Source organism: Equus caballus, chromosome 4 (assembly GCF_041296265.1).
Source record: "Equus caballus isolate H_3958 breed thoroughbred chromosome 4, TB-T2T, whole genome shotgun sequence".
Classification (NCBI taxonomy): domain Eukaryota; kingdom Metazoa; phylum Chordata; class Mammalia; order Perissodactyla; family Equidae; genus Equus; species Equus caballus.
The window spans coordinates 97,340,363-97,356,122 of NC_091687.1; the positions used below are offsets into that span (position 1 = coordinate 97,340,363).

Genomic DNA, 15,760 nt, shown 5'->3' on the forward strand with positions numbered 1-15,760 from the left:
ACTAGCTACATTTCAAGTGCTTCACAGCCACATGTGGCTACCATTTTGGAGAGAGTAGATCTAGAATATTATAATCAGTACAGAAAGTTCTATTAGACAAAGCTGTCCCAGAGGGTGAAATTTAAACTTGTAGGTGGCCAATTTTTAAAAAGATCGTCACCCTGTGGTACCAAAGAAAATATATTTCCAACCCTAACGGACAAATTGCTTTCTTGAAAAAAATCCAGTGAGGTAAAAGGTCGCCAGACAGCAACGTCCCTCATACGACAAACACTCTCGTTCTTCAGAAGTTGGTCTGCTCGTCTCTGCTGCTTTTCTTCTTTGTACTTCCTGAACTCTCCGCCTGACATCCAACTCCCACACTCCAATGGAAACTTGAACCAAAGCACATGAGTGACTCTCATATCTCTTCTGGAGTTTATAAGTCACTATTTCTCCACGGGCCCGCTATTAGTTTGCTAGGGCTGCTGTGACACAGTACCAGAAATTAGGTGGCTTAAACAACATAAATTTATTGTCTCACAGTTCTGGAGGCTAGAAGTTCAAGGTCATGCTGTTGGTAGGGTTGGCTCCTTCTGAGGCTGTGAGGGAGAATCTGTTGCAGGCCTCCTTCTGGTGGTTTCTGGCAATCTTTGGGGTCCCTTGGATTGTAGATACATCCCTCGGAGCTCTGCCTTCCTGTTCACATGAAGGTCTCCCTGTGTGCATGTCAGTGTCCAAATTTCCCCTTTTTACAGGGACACCAGTCCTACAGGATCAGGCTCCCCCCACTCCACTATGACCTCATCTCAACTAATTACATCTGCAATGACCCTATATCCAAAGAAAGTCACATTTTGAGGTACTGAGGGTTAGAACTTCAACATATACATTTGTGTGTGGGGGGGGGGGACAATTTAACCCATAACAGGCCCTCACAGCCTCCAAGAGAAAGCACTCCCCCGGCCCACCATCCTCCTCCATCATTCCATTCCATTAATCTGAAAAGATCTGTAAGAAGTTGCTAGCTACCCAGCTTTGCGGCAGCAGGTGGTGACCCCAGGCAGAGGCTTATGCCACACAAGGCTGTTTCCATTATACAACAAGTCAACTCAAGCCCTCTCTACTAGATTGAACAAGGGCCAAAAACAGAAACCTGGACTTGGACAAAAGTGCAAAAGGAAAACTCTCACAACTATCACAAAACACAGTGCTGGTAAGTTCCTCCATGTTCACCTAGGGGAACCACCTCACTGTGTGGGTATGTTCTCCCGGTAGGATGGCAAACACAAATGGGAAAGATCTCTCCAGACTCCTTAACATGGGGCTCGGTTGTCATGATCATCACACAAATCACTGCCTGAGCTCGTCCAATGTGATCACGAACAGAAAGTTAGCCACCAGCACAGTGCACGCAGAAAAGTGCTCTGGCTCCTGGCCCGCACATCTGAGTTGTAACATACAAGAGAGTTATCTATAAATTCAGGCAGCATGGAGCAGAGGAAACCAACAGGCTTTAGTGCTAAGAAAACTGGTTTGAATCCCAGCTTTGACACTTACTGGATAAAAGATCTTGACAAGGTAATTAACCTCCTCAAGCCTCAGTCTTCCCATCTGTAAAATGGGGAGCATGAGCTCCACCTCACTTTATGTTAAGAGAGACCTACTGATGGCTATCATTCTGATAACTAACATTTACTGAGCGCTGACAACATACTCCTGACACCTCCTGAGTCCGTGGAGTAAAGCATCATCATCATCCCCATTTTTTGAATGAGGAAATTTGGGTAAACCTAGCCTAAGGCCAGGTCTCTCTGCCTGCAAAGCCACTCTCCTAACCATTTCATGATATGCCTGGTACACAGGAGTAGCTCTATAAATGCCTGTTTCTTTGGCTTCCCACTCCTACCTCCTACTCTGGTATTGTACACACTGTATAACAATCCATGCTGTGCTGCCATCAACTACCCCTCAAACCTGCATGAGGACAGATCATCAAGTCATTTAGAATAAATATCACCTCTATCAGGACACAATTCTCTCATTTGACACTTCCCAAAATGCTCTTCCATAACTTCTCACTACATAACATTCCTGGCAGCTGGTGGGGGCATCACTGACCACTCTCCCTCCTCCCTACTGTCCTGCCTCTGTCTACCTTCTCATTTCCACCCTCCATTCATACATGCGAGACATTAATATGGAACTGATTGGCCTGGCTTTCAACTTCCCCACTCTCTCTAACTATTTAGCCTGGAGACAGATGATGCTATCCCTGAGTCAATGGTGGTTTCTTGGTTTATGGCCTCATGGTTTTAACAGTTAGGATTTGTCCCTGGGAGTGGTTAAATAAAGATAGATATTAGCACAGTTTTCCACCCAATTATCCTATTTACAAAAATAGAACTCTCCTCTGTGAGTGTTTCAAATAGAGTCCTTAATTTCCACAGAAGATTTCAACCTTACCAGGTCGATTCCTAAAGCCTCAGTCAGTGAGAATACAGCACGGAAGGCAACAGAATATAACCCCAAACTCTCTCTTCTTATACATATAGTATATGAATATATATACACACACATGCACACACATATGAACACCTATTCACACATAGACACACGCACACACAACACATGTACCAGTTAAAAGAAGCAACGCTTATAAAGACTGTTGGATGGACAATCTAGCAATTCCGCTGGGTGTTTTGGGTTCTGGCACCGCATCAAACCACACGAGTAGAAGCTAGAATTCCATTCGCTGAGTTGCATTTGGGCGTTGCGCCTCGAGCTTCTGCCGAGGACTGCCGAGAGAAAGAGCTGTGAGAAGCGAGCTGTCGTTTGCTGCGGATGTTGAACACCCTGTTCATGGACCACTGAGTTCTTCCTAGATGAAAATCCACATGCAAAATTTAGTTTAAAAGAACTAAAAACCTTTATGCTTCTCTTGAGGACTTGGAATGTCTTCCTTCTCTGGTAGCAAGAATTACTGAAGTGGCCGCATTTCCACCATCTCTTTGATCCTGGGAAGCTCGATGGAGGCTCAGCTACGGCAATGTAGGGGCCTCACTGTCTGCATAGCTAGGACTCTTTTTCCTCCTGGCTTTGAACTTCTACATTTATTTGTATTTTTCCTGGTCCTGTTTCTTAGATTCTTTTTTGTATTATATTGGTTATTATAGTATATATGTTTATACTATAAAACAAATCAATTTGCAAAACAAGGTGAGGTATAATTAATTGAATAGAACTCAATTAAAATAATCACCATAGTAAACATAGCCAAATTTAGAGAATGCTATCGTTTAAAACAAAATGACACAGAGTAAAATGTACAAAAACTAACATGCTGAAGCAGACACTGTAAGTTGCCTTTCTAACAGCCATTCCCACTTTTTCCCCCAGCAGAGCCCTGATTCGCGTTCTCATGTCACCCCCTACACCACCACTACCTCCAACCACCTCCCACCTTCCCCCTTGTGACTCAGGAGCCAATCCTGATTGGTCGACGCTAATCCTGTCCTGTGCCTGGGAGCCACTGATCTGGGCTGGGTATGCACCCAGCTCGACCTACGAGAAGGGACAGGAGAACAGCTGGGGGCCTTCGGGGAAGATTTCCTTGTCTGATGAATGGTTTATTTGGACGGATGATGGATGGATGGACAGAGGGACAAACATGGATTTCTGCTGGGCCAACCACACACCACTAAGTGCTAGGCACTACACTGCACACTTTTGGAGATATAAGGATAAATGAGAAAATGACAAAGGGGTAGGCAGACGTCATCAGAACTGCAACACTCCTGAAACCACTCCTCAAAACGCAGCTCTCCAGATTCTCCCCTGGACCACGGGAGGCCAAAAGGTTACTCTGATACACACTTTGAGAAACTCTCTAAGTATCAGCTTTTCCACCACTATACTCAATAGCTCTTGCTCTTCCACAAAAGAACACAGACGGGGGTGGGGGTGGGGGGGCGGTAGGAAAGCTTACTGCCCCATTTCAAGAGTACACCTTATGTATTCTCTGGACTAGGTTAAAACTGCTTCCACGTTTACACGCGACTGCTCTCAGGTCGCCAACGACGCTGACTTTTCTATTTGCTTTTTCTCTTAGAGACACCACACCCGCATAGGCACACACACGCTGGGAAGCTATTTTAAATGTTCTCCAGCCCACGCCCTCGCCCACGCCTCCCACACACAGACACGTCTTCTTCTGGCTGAATAGGGACTGAAGTCCAGCTGCTGCTGCGCCTCCCTCGGCATCTCCTGCTTCGCTGCCCCCAGATGTCAGCTGTTTCCCCGAGTCTTCACTCCTTTGGCAGTCTCAAGGACACCTACACAGACGTCCTGGAGGCACCTGAAATGTGACGCATCCTAGTGCTCTTCTCCACTCTCCCGATGGTCTTGCACACAGCAAATAAAATAATGTTCTTTCACATCCTAGCAACCCCACTGCCAGGCTCCGCACGCCCTCCCCTGGTGTGAGGTGTGCCTCCTGCCTTCTCACTACTGGACACGTCTGCAAGTGAATCTCTCACTTCCACACTCACGTCTCTCCGTTTTGCACCAAACCATGTCCACCTCCCTTCTGAACTGCCGAAAACCCATGTCCACCTCCCTTCTGAACTGCTGAAAACCCAAAATCTTCCTGAAAGCACCCAAAGCTAACATCTTGGGGTCGGGAGTTACAACCATATTCCCTCGGGACTCACACTTTTGTGCTTCTTTTGCTTTTGAGGACACGATTCTCCAAAGCCATCTTCTGTAAAGCAAATCCTATTTCTCACTGACCCATATTTCTTCAGAGCGGAAACAAAAACCCAGTGAACTCTGTGGCAGCATGCGGAGAACTGGTGCGCCCGCTCGGCTGGCCCACGAGGGGCTTTGCTCTGCCAGACCCTTGGGCTGAAACTCGCCTGCTTCCCACGTGAGCCCAGCGCCACAGCTCTGGGCAGAACTTCTAGGCATGAGATTTCGTCACAGGGAACCTGGGTGGCAAACAGGCAGAAGGGAGCATGGGTTCGTCCCCACGTCCAGGTGCACGTCTCACAGAGATGGCTCTGTCTGTGCTTGAAAGAACACAGGCAGCATCTGTCACAGGTTCTTCCGTCCCTTTTACATGACCCAGAGGCAGGGCTGTGCATCCTGTCCTGCTCTCGCTGAACTGCTCAGCAGGGCCCTCCACACACGGAGCCTCCAATGCTGTGGAAAGACTGGCTTCTGAGAGGGAGTGCTGGCAGCAGCAGCTGCCCCATGGAACAGAGGGTGGCAGCAGTCACAGGCACGCCCTCAGAGAAGCCTGTGGGTTAAGCTGAGCAGCAGGTAACAAAAACTCAGGTTTCAAAGGAGCTCAATAGACCCGCCTTGTCAGCTGAACTGGAAATCAGAGAGGAAGAAGCACCATGGAGCACTCCTACTGCTGTTTGCTGTCACCAGCCCTGGCTCTGAGGATGAGGGACACACAGCACACACCAGAGACTGGGCACGCAGGAGGAGAAGGGGGAAGACAAGTGGAGAGATACCTGATGTCGCGACTGATAAAGCAAATCCTGACTTGGGACCACACAAAGGCTCAGCATGCATTTTTCCCAGCGAGATACAAAAAGCCTTGTGCACCCTACTAGCCGGCCTGCTTTAAAAAAATTTTTGGGGGTTGAGCACAATAGGGAAAATGCAAAACTAAAGTTTACATATGCCTACGACTCTCAACACTTCTGAAAATGACCACTTTGAGAGCTGAAGGGTGGGAAAGGTGTGCACCTACACACGCAGATACACACACACACGCACACCCCAACACAGCCCCCAGCCACCCACCCTGATCCAGCACCATACAAGCAGTTGAAAAGGTGAACCTGCTCCTTTAATTAAGCCAACCGTGAGATGGGGAAGGCGCCAGTTGAGAAGGCATTTAAAGCAGATTGCCCCATTTAGGGAGATATGATTCTTGGAAACGAAGACTGGCACTCTTCCTAGACTAAAGGTTGCACTGAATAACCAAGGAGCGGGAGGGCAGCGGCCCTGCCTGTTGGGCTTCAAGCTGACTTCAAAGACAGGCGCCACACTGGAGCCAGACACAGACACACAGAGGGAAAGGGGGAAGCGCTCGAGGCCCCAGGCTGCTATCTGCTCCAGTTTAGGATGGAGTCCTGGTTATCTCAGAGCCTACTTCTCCCTGAGAGACATCCTTAGAAAGTGGGGGAAAGCTGCTAAATAGTCAGGCCTGAACTGAAGGGCTGGAAAGAGGAGATACAGTACATCAGGCCTTTGCCCTTTAATTTCAGAACCATTTTTAGAACAATAGTTATTCTATCCAAGTCTCTCATAATAGAAGGAGCACAAATGGTAGATGTTCAATAAATGCTGTCATCTAGCTTTGGGTGAAGAAAAGATCCAACCAAAGCTTCATTTTGCACTAGTGGAGAACAGAATTGGGGGCATCAGAACTTTTTGTGGAGGTCAAGAGAAAGAGAACTAGAACCACACACTTCAGCCACGTTCCATCCTATCAGGACTACTACTTCTCCCCCAGAAGAAAGTTTAAAGGTCATCTAGTCTAACCATCCACTTTATGCTGGACCCTACTCTCCAGCAGGTCCATCAAAAGGTGCTCATCTTGAATGCCTCCAGCGTCCAAAGGAATCTGTTCCTCAGGACTGTCCATTTGTGGAAAGAATTCAGTATTATAATGCTCTTCCTTACAGTTTGATTAAATCTGCTCCCTACGGCTTTCAAATCATTGGTTCAAGTTGGATCTGCAGCTACCTTTTTTATCTATCTGCCCTTCAGATATTGCTATCTCATACAGTTCAATCCTCAATTAATTCTTTTCAGACAACTGTTTCCTTATAGCAAATGCACATTCTTTTGAACCACGCTCTACCCTCCCCATCTCTCAGGCCCAGACACTTGAGGGAAAGCAATCTGTCTCAGTTAACCAATGAATTAATGAATCAGTGAGTTTAGCAATCTCTCTCTTTCTCTCCTATTCGCAACCCAAACATGCCTAATAATATAAGGATAATAACCATATGAAAAGTCAGATATTCTGAGGAAAATTGGGGCAATACAAAAATCCAATATTGTCAGCCTCTAAATCCTTAGACAGTGCCCAAATGTTCCTGCAGACACACACAGACACATGATCTCACCTATTTCTATAATTAAAATATTGTTCTTCATACACTGACATTAACGAGAAATAATCATTTCTTATTCAATATTATTTTTCTGACATTTAATTATTTCTCTTTTCCTAGAAAATATATGTATTTCAGTTATGCTCTCTCTTTTAAAAAATTTCATTAGATGTATTTTTTAGAGCAGTTTTAGATTCACAGCAAAACTGAGAAGGTGCAGAGGTTTCCTGTATACCCCGTGCCCTCACACACGCATCAGCTATGCTCTCTTAACTATTCTTTAAGGCTACCTTGAGACCCAATTCTTAATGGATACCGCTTTTTCCTATTGTTAAATGTGATCTGTATTCACACAACCACCTTACAAAAGAAATTTTGGAACACAGCCCTTGGTAAACTTAGGACTTCTTAAGTACCTGTGAGCTGACTGAGCTCTCTCAAAACTCCCTGTCCCCAGGCCCAGAACACCTATACCTAATTCCTCATTTCTGTCTTATATATGTTACCAAGTAGTCTCCAGTAACACTAGAATCTAGGCCTTAAAATCATCTCCCAAAAAGACAGTGACTCTCCTAGACATAGGTAGCAGCAACTCTCATTCATTCATTCTAGTGTGAGAAAAAGTAATGTTGATCATCTCAAACCATATATCATACAAAACTGTTTTTACTAGGCTATTGGATTCACACATGACTTTCTAAGAGGAGGGGAAGAAAATACTAATTATGTTTTTCTTAGGGTAGAATAAAAAAGTAGAGGTGGCTTAGAAGTGTAATAGATCCATTCATTCATTCAACGAGCCTTTACTGAACACCCAGTACTTGCCAGGCACTGTGGGAGGCACCGGGGATTTAGAATTGCGTGCCCATTCCCCACCCTCATGACATCTCCCCAGAGTGGGTGGTGAAATGAAACTAAACACATACAGAAATCAGAAAATCAAAGCCACAATGATACCACTTTACACCCATGAGGATGGCTATGGAAAAAAAGACAAGCACATGTTATAACACAGATGAACCTTGAAAACATCATGCTAAGTGAAAGAGGCCAGTTGCAAAAGACCACGTGTTGTATGATTTCACTTATATGAAACTCCAGAATAGAAAGCAGATTAGTAATTTCAAAGGAATGAGGGGAAGGTGGCACTGGGGAATGATGACTAATTATTATACCTACTACTACATATTATACCTCAATAAAGCTGTTAAAAATACATATGAAACTCAACAGTCTTCATCCATACAAACCACCACCAATTGGAAGACAATGAAAGACTTTATTTATAAGCATAAATTTAAGAAATATATACAAACTATATACAGAAAACTTCAAATATTACTAAAGTACACAAAAAAAGAACACGTGGAAAGAAAACATGATCTTAGATAAGAAGACTCAACCTCATAAAGTTGTTAATTTCCCCTAAGTAATTTATAAATTTAACATGATCCCAATGGAAATTTTCTGAAATCAAGACACGTTGATTCTAAAGTTCATATGGAAAAACAAACAGGGAGAATAGCCAGGAAAACTCTGAAAAGGAAGAGCAAGGAGGGGGAACTAGTCCTTTCAAATAGCAAAACGTAATATAAACTTCAACAATTAACAGATCAACCAATGGAAAAATATAGCGAGTCTAGAAATAGACCCCCAAGTCTATAGCAATTTAATATATAATAAACAACAAAATGATACTGTGGGAAAAATATAAACTTTTTAACAAATGGTGTTGGGACAATTGAATGTTGGAAAATATAAAGTTGGCTCCAAACCTCAGAACATATCCTAGTATAAACACCAAATGAACCAAGATATAAATGGAAAAAATGAAATGACAAAAGTACTAGAAGGAACTTAAAAACCTGAAATAGGAAATGTCTTTCTAATTCTGACTTAAAATATAGAAGGCATAAACAAAAAGATAAATTTGATTACATAAAATTAAACAGACTTTCCAAGGACAAAAGAAACCCCCATAAGGGAATCAAAGCATACAAGACCAACTGGGAAAAAATATCTGCAACTCATCACAGACAGTGTATGAGAAGCTCTTAGGAATAAAGAAGAAAAGACCGACAACATACAGGAAAATGTATAAAGTTCAAAACACAGTCCACATAAAAATAAATATAAAATGATATTTAAACGAATAAAAAGATGCTCAACTTCACTTATAACAAAAGATATATAAATTAAAACTCCATGAAAATACCATTTTTCACCTACCAGCAAAAAATCCAAAAATTTGACAATGGATTCTGTGGGTAATGCTCGAGGGGAACAGGCCGCTCACATATGGCTGTGTGAGTGAAATACGGTACAAATCCTAACAAGAGGAATTTGTCAATATCTTTCAAACATTCCAGATGTACTCACCCTTTGACTATACAATCCCACTTACAGGATTCTATCCCACAGATGCACCTGCGTGAGTATGAATGACATGTATATAAGGTTATCCATGGTTTATAAATAGCAGAGGATTGGAAACAATCTAAGATTATGCTACTATTCCATAAACCATGGTACGTCAACAAAATGGAGTACTTTGTGGCCATAAAAAAGACTGAGAATAATTTCTATGTACTAATATGGAGAGAGCTCCAGAATACATTGTTAAGAGAAAAAAGTTAAGATGTATAACAATATATATGGTATGTTACCTCTTGTATAAATAAAAGAGAAGAAGAGTACACACATACACACAATTTGAATCTGCAAAATGAAAGACTCGAAGGGTTAAACCAGATACTAATACAAATGGTTATGTATGAGATGACAAGGAGGGCAATATTTCATTGTGCATATCTTTTCTATAGTTTAAATTTAATTATTTTTAACTTTCAAACATAAAGAAATGTAGAGAGAATAACTTAAATTCCAATATACCTGTCATCTCGATTTAACATCTTTTGACCTTTCAGTCATATAAATGTATTACCTATCTCAAAAAGGCTAAATTTAAAAATTTCTGAAACCAAAAAGAAACAGAAAGATATGAATCTAACCTACGTCAAACTGGTGCCACAGTCAGTCTGAGGAAGAATTTATTTTTAGGGACTTTAGACTACAGTTTTTAATTATATTTCCCTAGCTGGATGCATTCTAAGGACAAGAGAAAAATTACAAAGATGTGTTAAACTTTCCTCTGTAGTCTCAGTGTTTGTGATAATAGAAATATTGGTACTTTGAAACTATATTCTTATATTTACAGGTTAAAGAAGAAATAAAAATTTTCTGTAGAAGAGAAAGGAGTTACAATGATAAAACTGAGGAAACGAAGTGAAAGCACAGGGAAATTAAAATGAAACTGAACTTGTCAATCTGAACTGGTAATTTTTAGCAATACATATTTTCTAGCTTTGTCCACTGAAATTCCCTAGAAACAAGTCACCTCTGTCACAAAAACCGCCCCTAACGCCCATATTGTGGTCTCTGATACCACTGTCCAACACCATTGAAAAGTCCAACATGGGCCTGGGGCACCTTGTGCCTTTTAGCAGGAAAGCTTTTCAAAATTACGGAGGTCCTGTCAAAAGGTCACAGGAGCTGGCTGAAGGGGTCTTACTGCCTGAAGTTGTAACAAAAAGATTAACGATTAAAACATACCAAATCAATACAAATTCATGACTGTATAATGATAAAAAAGAAAGAGGCAGAAAAACTCATTTCTCACTATTTGAAATGGCTATTACACAACTCCTTACTTTGAAAATTAATGATTAAAGGGAGAGTATTAGCAAAGCTCCTGCCTTTCCAGTTGGAACTATTACTTCAGGGTAACCACACAGCCCAACTGAAGAGGGAAAGCTCTACTTTATACAAGAAATGAAAAAATTAGAAAAACATCATGTCACAAAACCTAACGAATGTATGAGTTGAGGAAAGAATTATAATTTAGCGCTAAAACCATTCAGTAAATGGCCTATACTACACAGATCACTTTTTCATCTCAAGGAGGAAAACGGAACTGGACAATGGAGAGGTCAGGCTGCCACAACCCTAAACCAGGGGGTCAATCTTAGCTTCACAAGCAGTGGGTCATTGGGAGGCAGGTGAAGTGCCCAGAATCACCTCTGGGGTATTCTAGACAAAAATGATGAACCTGAATCCATCAAGCCTTTAGATATAGGAGATTCATGGGATGGAGAACCAAGCTCAGCACCGCCCCAGGGAACCAACCCCACACATCTAGAAGGTGAGAGCGTCTACAGGCAACTGGCCCATTTCTTTGTGAGAGACTGTGCCAGATTGAGAGACTAAGAGGCAGTTACAACCAGACACAGTGCAAGGTCCTGAATCAGATACTGATTCCAACAAACAGGCTTCAAAGGGCATTTGGGGGCCAATTATGGAAATCTGAATATGCACAAGGGATTAAATGAAATGAACTTTACTGAAATACAAGGTTGGAAACTGTTCCTTGAAAAAAGCAGATTACAAACAGTAATATATTATCTTGGTCAAAAAAAAAGATTTGTACACATATATGCAAAGACAAAGACCTGCAAACTATCACACTGGTAATCTCCAGAGAGAAGAAAAGAGAAAGTGTGCGCGTGTGTGTGTTTTGCTTGCCCTTATTTTCTAACTTTTTATAGCACAAGTGGTGTTTCTATTACAACACATTTTTTAAAAAAAGAAGTTAAATAAGGATTTAAATTTCACCACTACTCATCTACAAAAGGTCATCTAAGAAAGGACATATTACCTTCCTAGAATACGCTAAGTGGTCGGTCCATCTATAGCATGCAGGATTCTTGGAATGACTTGGGAACAATCTCTAACTTGAAACTTCATTGCTAAGATGATTCTCTGACAAAGATTTCTTCCCCAGACTAACGCTGTAGGAAAAAATTAATACCAGTTAGGGTCTCAGAGGGGTGGGGTGATGGTTTGAGAGAAGAAAGTAAAGTCCACTTTTATTTATTTATTTTTTACTTTTTATTAAGATTATGATAGTTTACAACCTTGTGAAATTTCAGTTGTACATTGTCAGTCACATTGTAGGTGCACCACTTCACCCTTTGTGCCCACCCCCCACCCCCCCTTTCCCATGGTAACCACCAATCAGTTCTCTTTGTCTACATGTTTAACTTCCACATGAGTGGAGTCATACAGAGTTCGTCTTTCTCTACCCGGCTTATTTCACTTAACATAATACCCTCAAGGTCCATCCAAGTTATTGTGAATGGGACAATTTTATCCTTTTTTATGGCTGAGTAGTATTCCATTGTATATATATATATATATACCATATCTTCTTTATCCAATCATTAGTTGATGGTCACTTAGGTTGCTTCCACATCTTGGCTATCGTAAATAATGCTGCAATGAACACAGGGGTACATGGGACTTTTGGAATTGCTGATTTCAAGTTCTTTGGATAGATACCCAGTAGTGGGATGTCTGGGTCATATGGTATTTCTATTTTTAATTTTTTGAGAAATCTCCATACGGTTTTCCATAGTGGCTGCACCAGTTTGCATTCCCACCAACAGTGTATGAGGGTTCCTTTTCCTCCACAACCTCTCCAACATTTGTTACTTTTTGTTTTGGTTATTGTTGCCATTCTAAGAGGTGTAAGGTGATATCTTAGTGTAGTTTTGATTTGCATTTCCCTGATTATTAGTGATGATGAGCATCTTTTCATGTGTCTATTGGCCATCCATATATCTTCTTTGGAGAAATGTCTGTTCATGTCCCCTGTGCGTTTTTTGATCAGGTTGTTTGATTTTTTGTTGTGGAGCTGTGTGAGTTCTTTATATATTATGGAGATTAACCCTTTGTCAGATATATGACTTGCAAATATTTTTTCCCAACTGATGGGTTGTTTTTTTGTTTTTTTTTTTAAGATTTTTTTTTCCTTTTTCTCCCCAAAGCCCCCCAGTACATAGTTGTATATTCTCCGTTGTGGGTCCTTCTAGTTGTGGCATGTGGGATGCTGCCTCAGCGTGGTTTGATGAGCAATGCCATGTCCACGCCCAGGATTCGAACTAACGAAACACTGGGCCGCCTGCAGCGGAGTGCGCGAACTTAACCACTCGGCCACGGGGCCAGCCCCTGGTGGGTTGTTTTTTCTTTTCAATCCTGTCTTCCCTTGCCTTGAAGAAGCTCTTTAGTCTGATGAAGTCCCATTTGTTTATTCTTTCTATTGTTTCCCTTGTCTGAGAAGACATGGTGGCCAAAAAGATCCTTTTGATACTGATGTCAAAGAGTGTACTGCCTATATTTTCTTCTAGAAGCCTTATGGTTTTAGGTCTAATCTTTAGGTCTTTGATCCATTTTGAGTTTATTTTTGTGAATGGTGAAAAAGAATGGTTAATTTTCATTCTTTTACATGTGGCTGTCCAGTTTTCCCAGCACCATTTGTTGAAGAGACTTTCTTTTCTCCATTGTAGGCCCTCAGTTCCTTTGTCAAAGATAGGCTGTCCACAGATACGTGGTTCTATCTCTGGGCTTTCAATTCTGTTCCATTGATCTGTGCACCTGTTTTTGTACCAGTACCATGCTGTCTTGATTACTGTAGCTTTGTGGTATGTTTTGAAGTCAGGGATTGTGATGACTCCAGCTTTGTTCTTTTTTCTCAGGATTGCTTTAGCAATTAAAGTCCACTTTTAAAAGGGGCACCAAAACACCTTCCCAAGAACATGACCCTCACTTCTCTGTGTGAAAACGCTACCAGCAAAGTTCAAAAAATTGCTAGGAGAAAAGGGTGACCAGCAGGATTTCACGTAGCTTCAAGTCCTGGGGAGCAAACATTGGACTAGATGTATCTGTCGGTGGAACACACCCTTTGACAATAAAGACACACATTCTCACCCTTTTACTAACTCACTCATCAGGATGACTTTTGCTCTTTAATCATCACTCTCAATTTTAGAAGATATACTAAATGCTCTAAAACACGTTTCTATATTGTAGCTTCAGACAAAATCTGAATGAACAAAACTTTGTTGTACAGCTATTCACTGATTCAATAAGTTTTCGGAAGTGTCTACAGTGGGTGTCGAGAACACAGACACAACCACAGACACGTTCCTATCTTCAAGGAGCTTGCAGTCCAATGGGGGAGGCAGGTGGAAACAAATACACCTGAATAAGTGGGTACCTGAAAACTGCATTATAAGGAAAGCCACAGAGCGCCCTGAGATCAGAAGGGGGTGTCTAGTTTACACCGCAGGAAGTGACATTTCGGTTATGACTGCAGAGTGAGCAGCAATTAGCAAGGCAGGGGGCAGACGAGCATTCCCTGAAGCAGGACAGTGGGAAAAGTCACAGACCTGGAAGAGGCCAGGATGGGGCAAAGATGGGAAGACGGACATAGAATGGGACTGGAGAAATAAGCAGGGACCATGTTGTAGCCACAAAGTTCAGGATTTGGGATTTTATTCAAAGTGTGATGGGACGTGGTTAGACATCTGAAGTCGGAGAGTGGTCAGATCCAATTTACACTTAGTATCACCACGGAAATCAGGTAGCAGCTCAAGAATGGATGTGGGGGTAGGTCAGGAAGGCAGCCCAGATGAGACACTACAGTGGGTTACGAGGGTCCAAACTACAGCCTAAGGGCCAAGCAGCCCAAAGCCTGTTCTTGTAAATAAAGTTTTGCTGGAACACAGCCCCACTCACTCATGTATTGTCTACAGCTGCTTTCACCACAACTGCAGAGCTGAGCAGCTGTGACAGAGGCCATTTGGCCTGCAAAGCCTAAAATACCCACTTATCTGGGCCTTTACAGAACAAGTTTGCTGACCTTGTACCAGGGGATGGTAGAGGAGAAAGAAACGGATAGGTTCACCATATCCAGTTGGTCTTCATTATTCGCAGATTCCGTGTTCGTGAATTCACTGACTTGCTAAAATTTATTTGTAATCTCAAAGTCAATACTCAAAGTGGGCTTCCACAGTCATTCCCAGGCATGCACATGACACCTCGAAAAATTCGAGCTGCCTGACGCACATGTTCCCGGCTGAGGCCAAATGGGGTCATGCCCTGCCTTCTTGTTTCAGCTCTTAACCATAAGCAAGTATACTTTCCATGGTCTATTTAGTACCATGTTTTTTGAACTTTTTGTGTTTTTTGTTGTGGATTTTAAAATGACTCCCAAGCATACGGCTGAAAGGCTATTGAGTGTTCCCAAGCGCAAAAAAGCTGTGATGTGCCTTCGGGAGAAAACACGTGTGCTGGTAAGCTTCGTTCAGGCATGAGCCACCGTGCTGCGGGCTGTGAGTTCAGCGTTAACGAATCACCAATATATATTAAATACGGTGTCTTCAAACAGACACACACACAAAACAAAGTTAAGTATTGATCAGTCGATGAAAATATGACCACAGGCTCACAGGAAGCTAACCCTAGGAACAATGGTTCCGCACTCGCTAATTCGGTGTTTGTGGCAACTTTACAGAACGTAACTATGGTGAAAAACAAGGATGGCTGTATTTGGGAGGCAAAATCAATAAAACTTGGTGATGGATTAAATGTGAAGTAAAACGAAGTCAAAGGTGACTCTCAGGCTTCTGATGTGAACTACTGGTTGGAGATGACGCCATTTATGGAAATAATGAATTCTGGAAGAGGCACATATTTTAGAGGGTTGACCAAGATTTTTTCTTTGTAAGTGTTAAGTTTGAGAG

At 42.2% G+C, this 15,760-nt stretch overlaps 1 protein-coding gene across 10 annotated transcripts in view; it reads right to left on the reverse strand.

Moving 5' to 3' along the window:
* The window catches only part of HIPK2 (homeodomain interacting protein kinase 2), a 177,627-nt gene that overhangs the window by 149,231 nt on the left and 12,636 nt on the right, over positions 1 to 15,760 (reverse strand). Inside the window, exon 1 of one of the 10 annotated variants that reach the window (XM_070265099.1) lies at positions 11,833 to 11,965. The exons of the other annotated variants lie outside the window; for them this stretch is intronic. The gene's annotated coding sequence lies outside the window, so the exon portion shown is untranslated. Of the gene's footprint in view, positions 1 to 11,832; positions 11,966 to 15,760 lie in introns of those variants that run through there. 10 annotated transcript variants of the gene reach the window in all.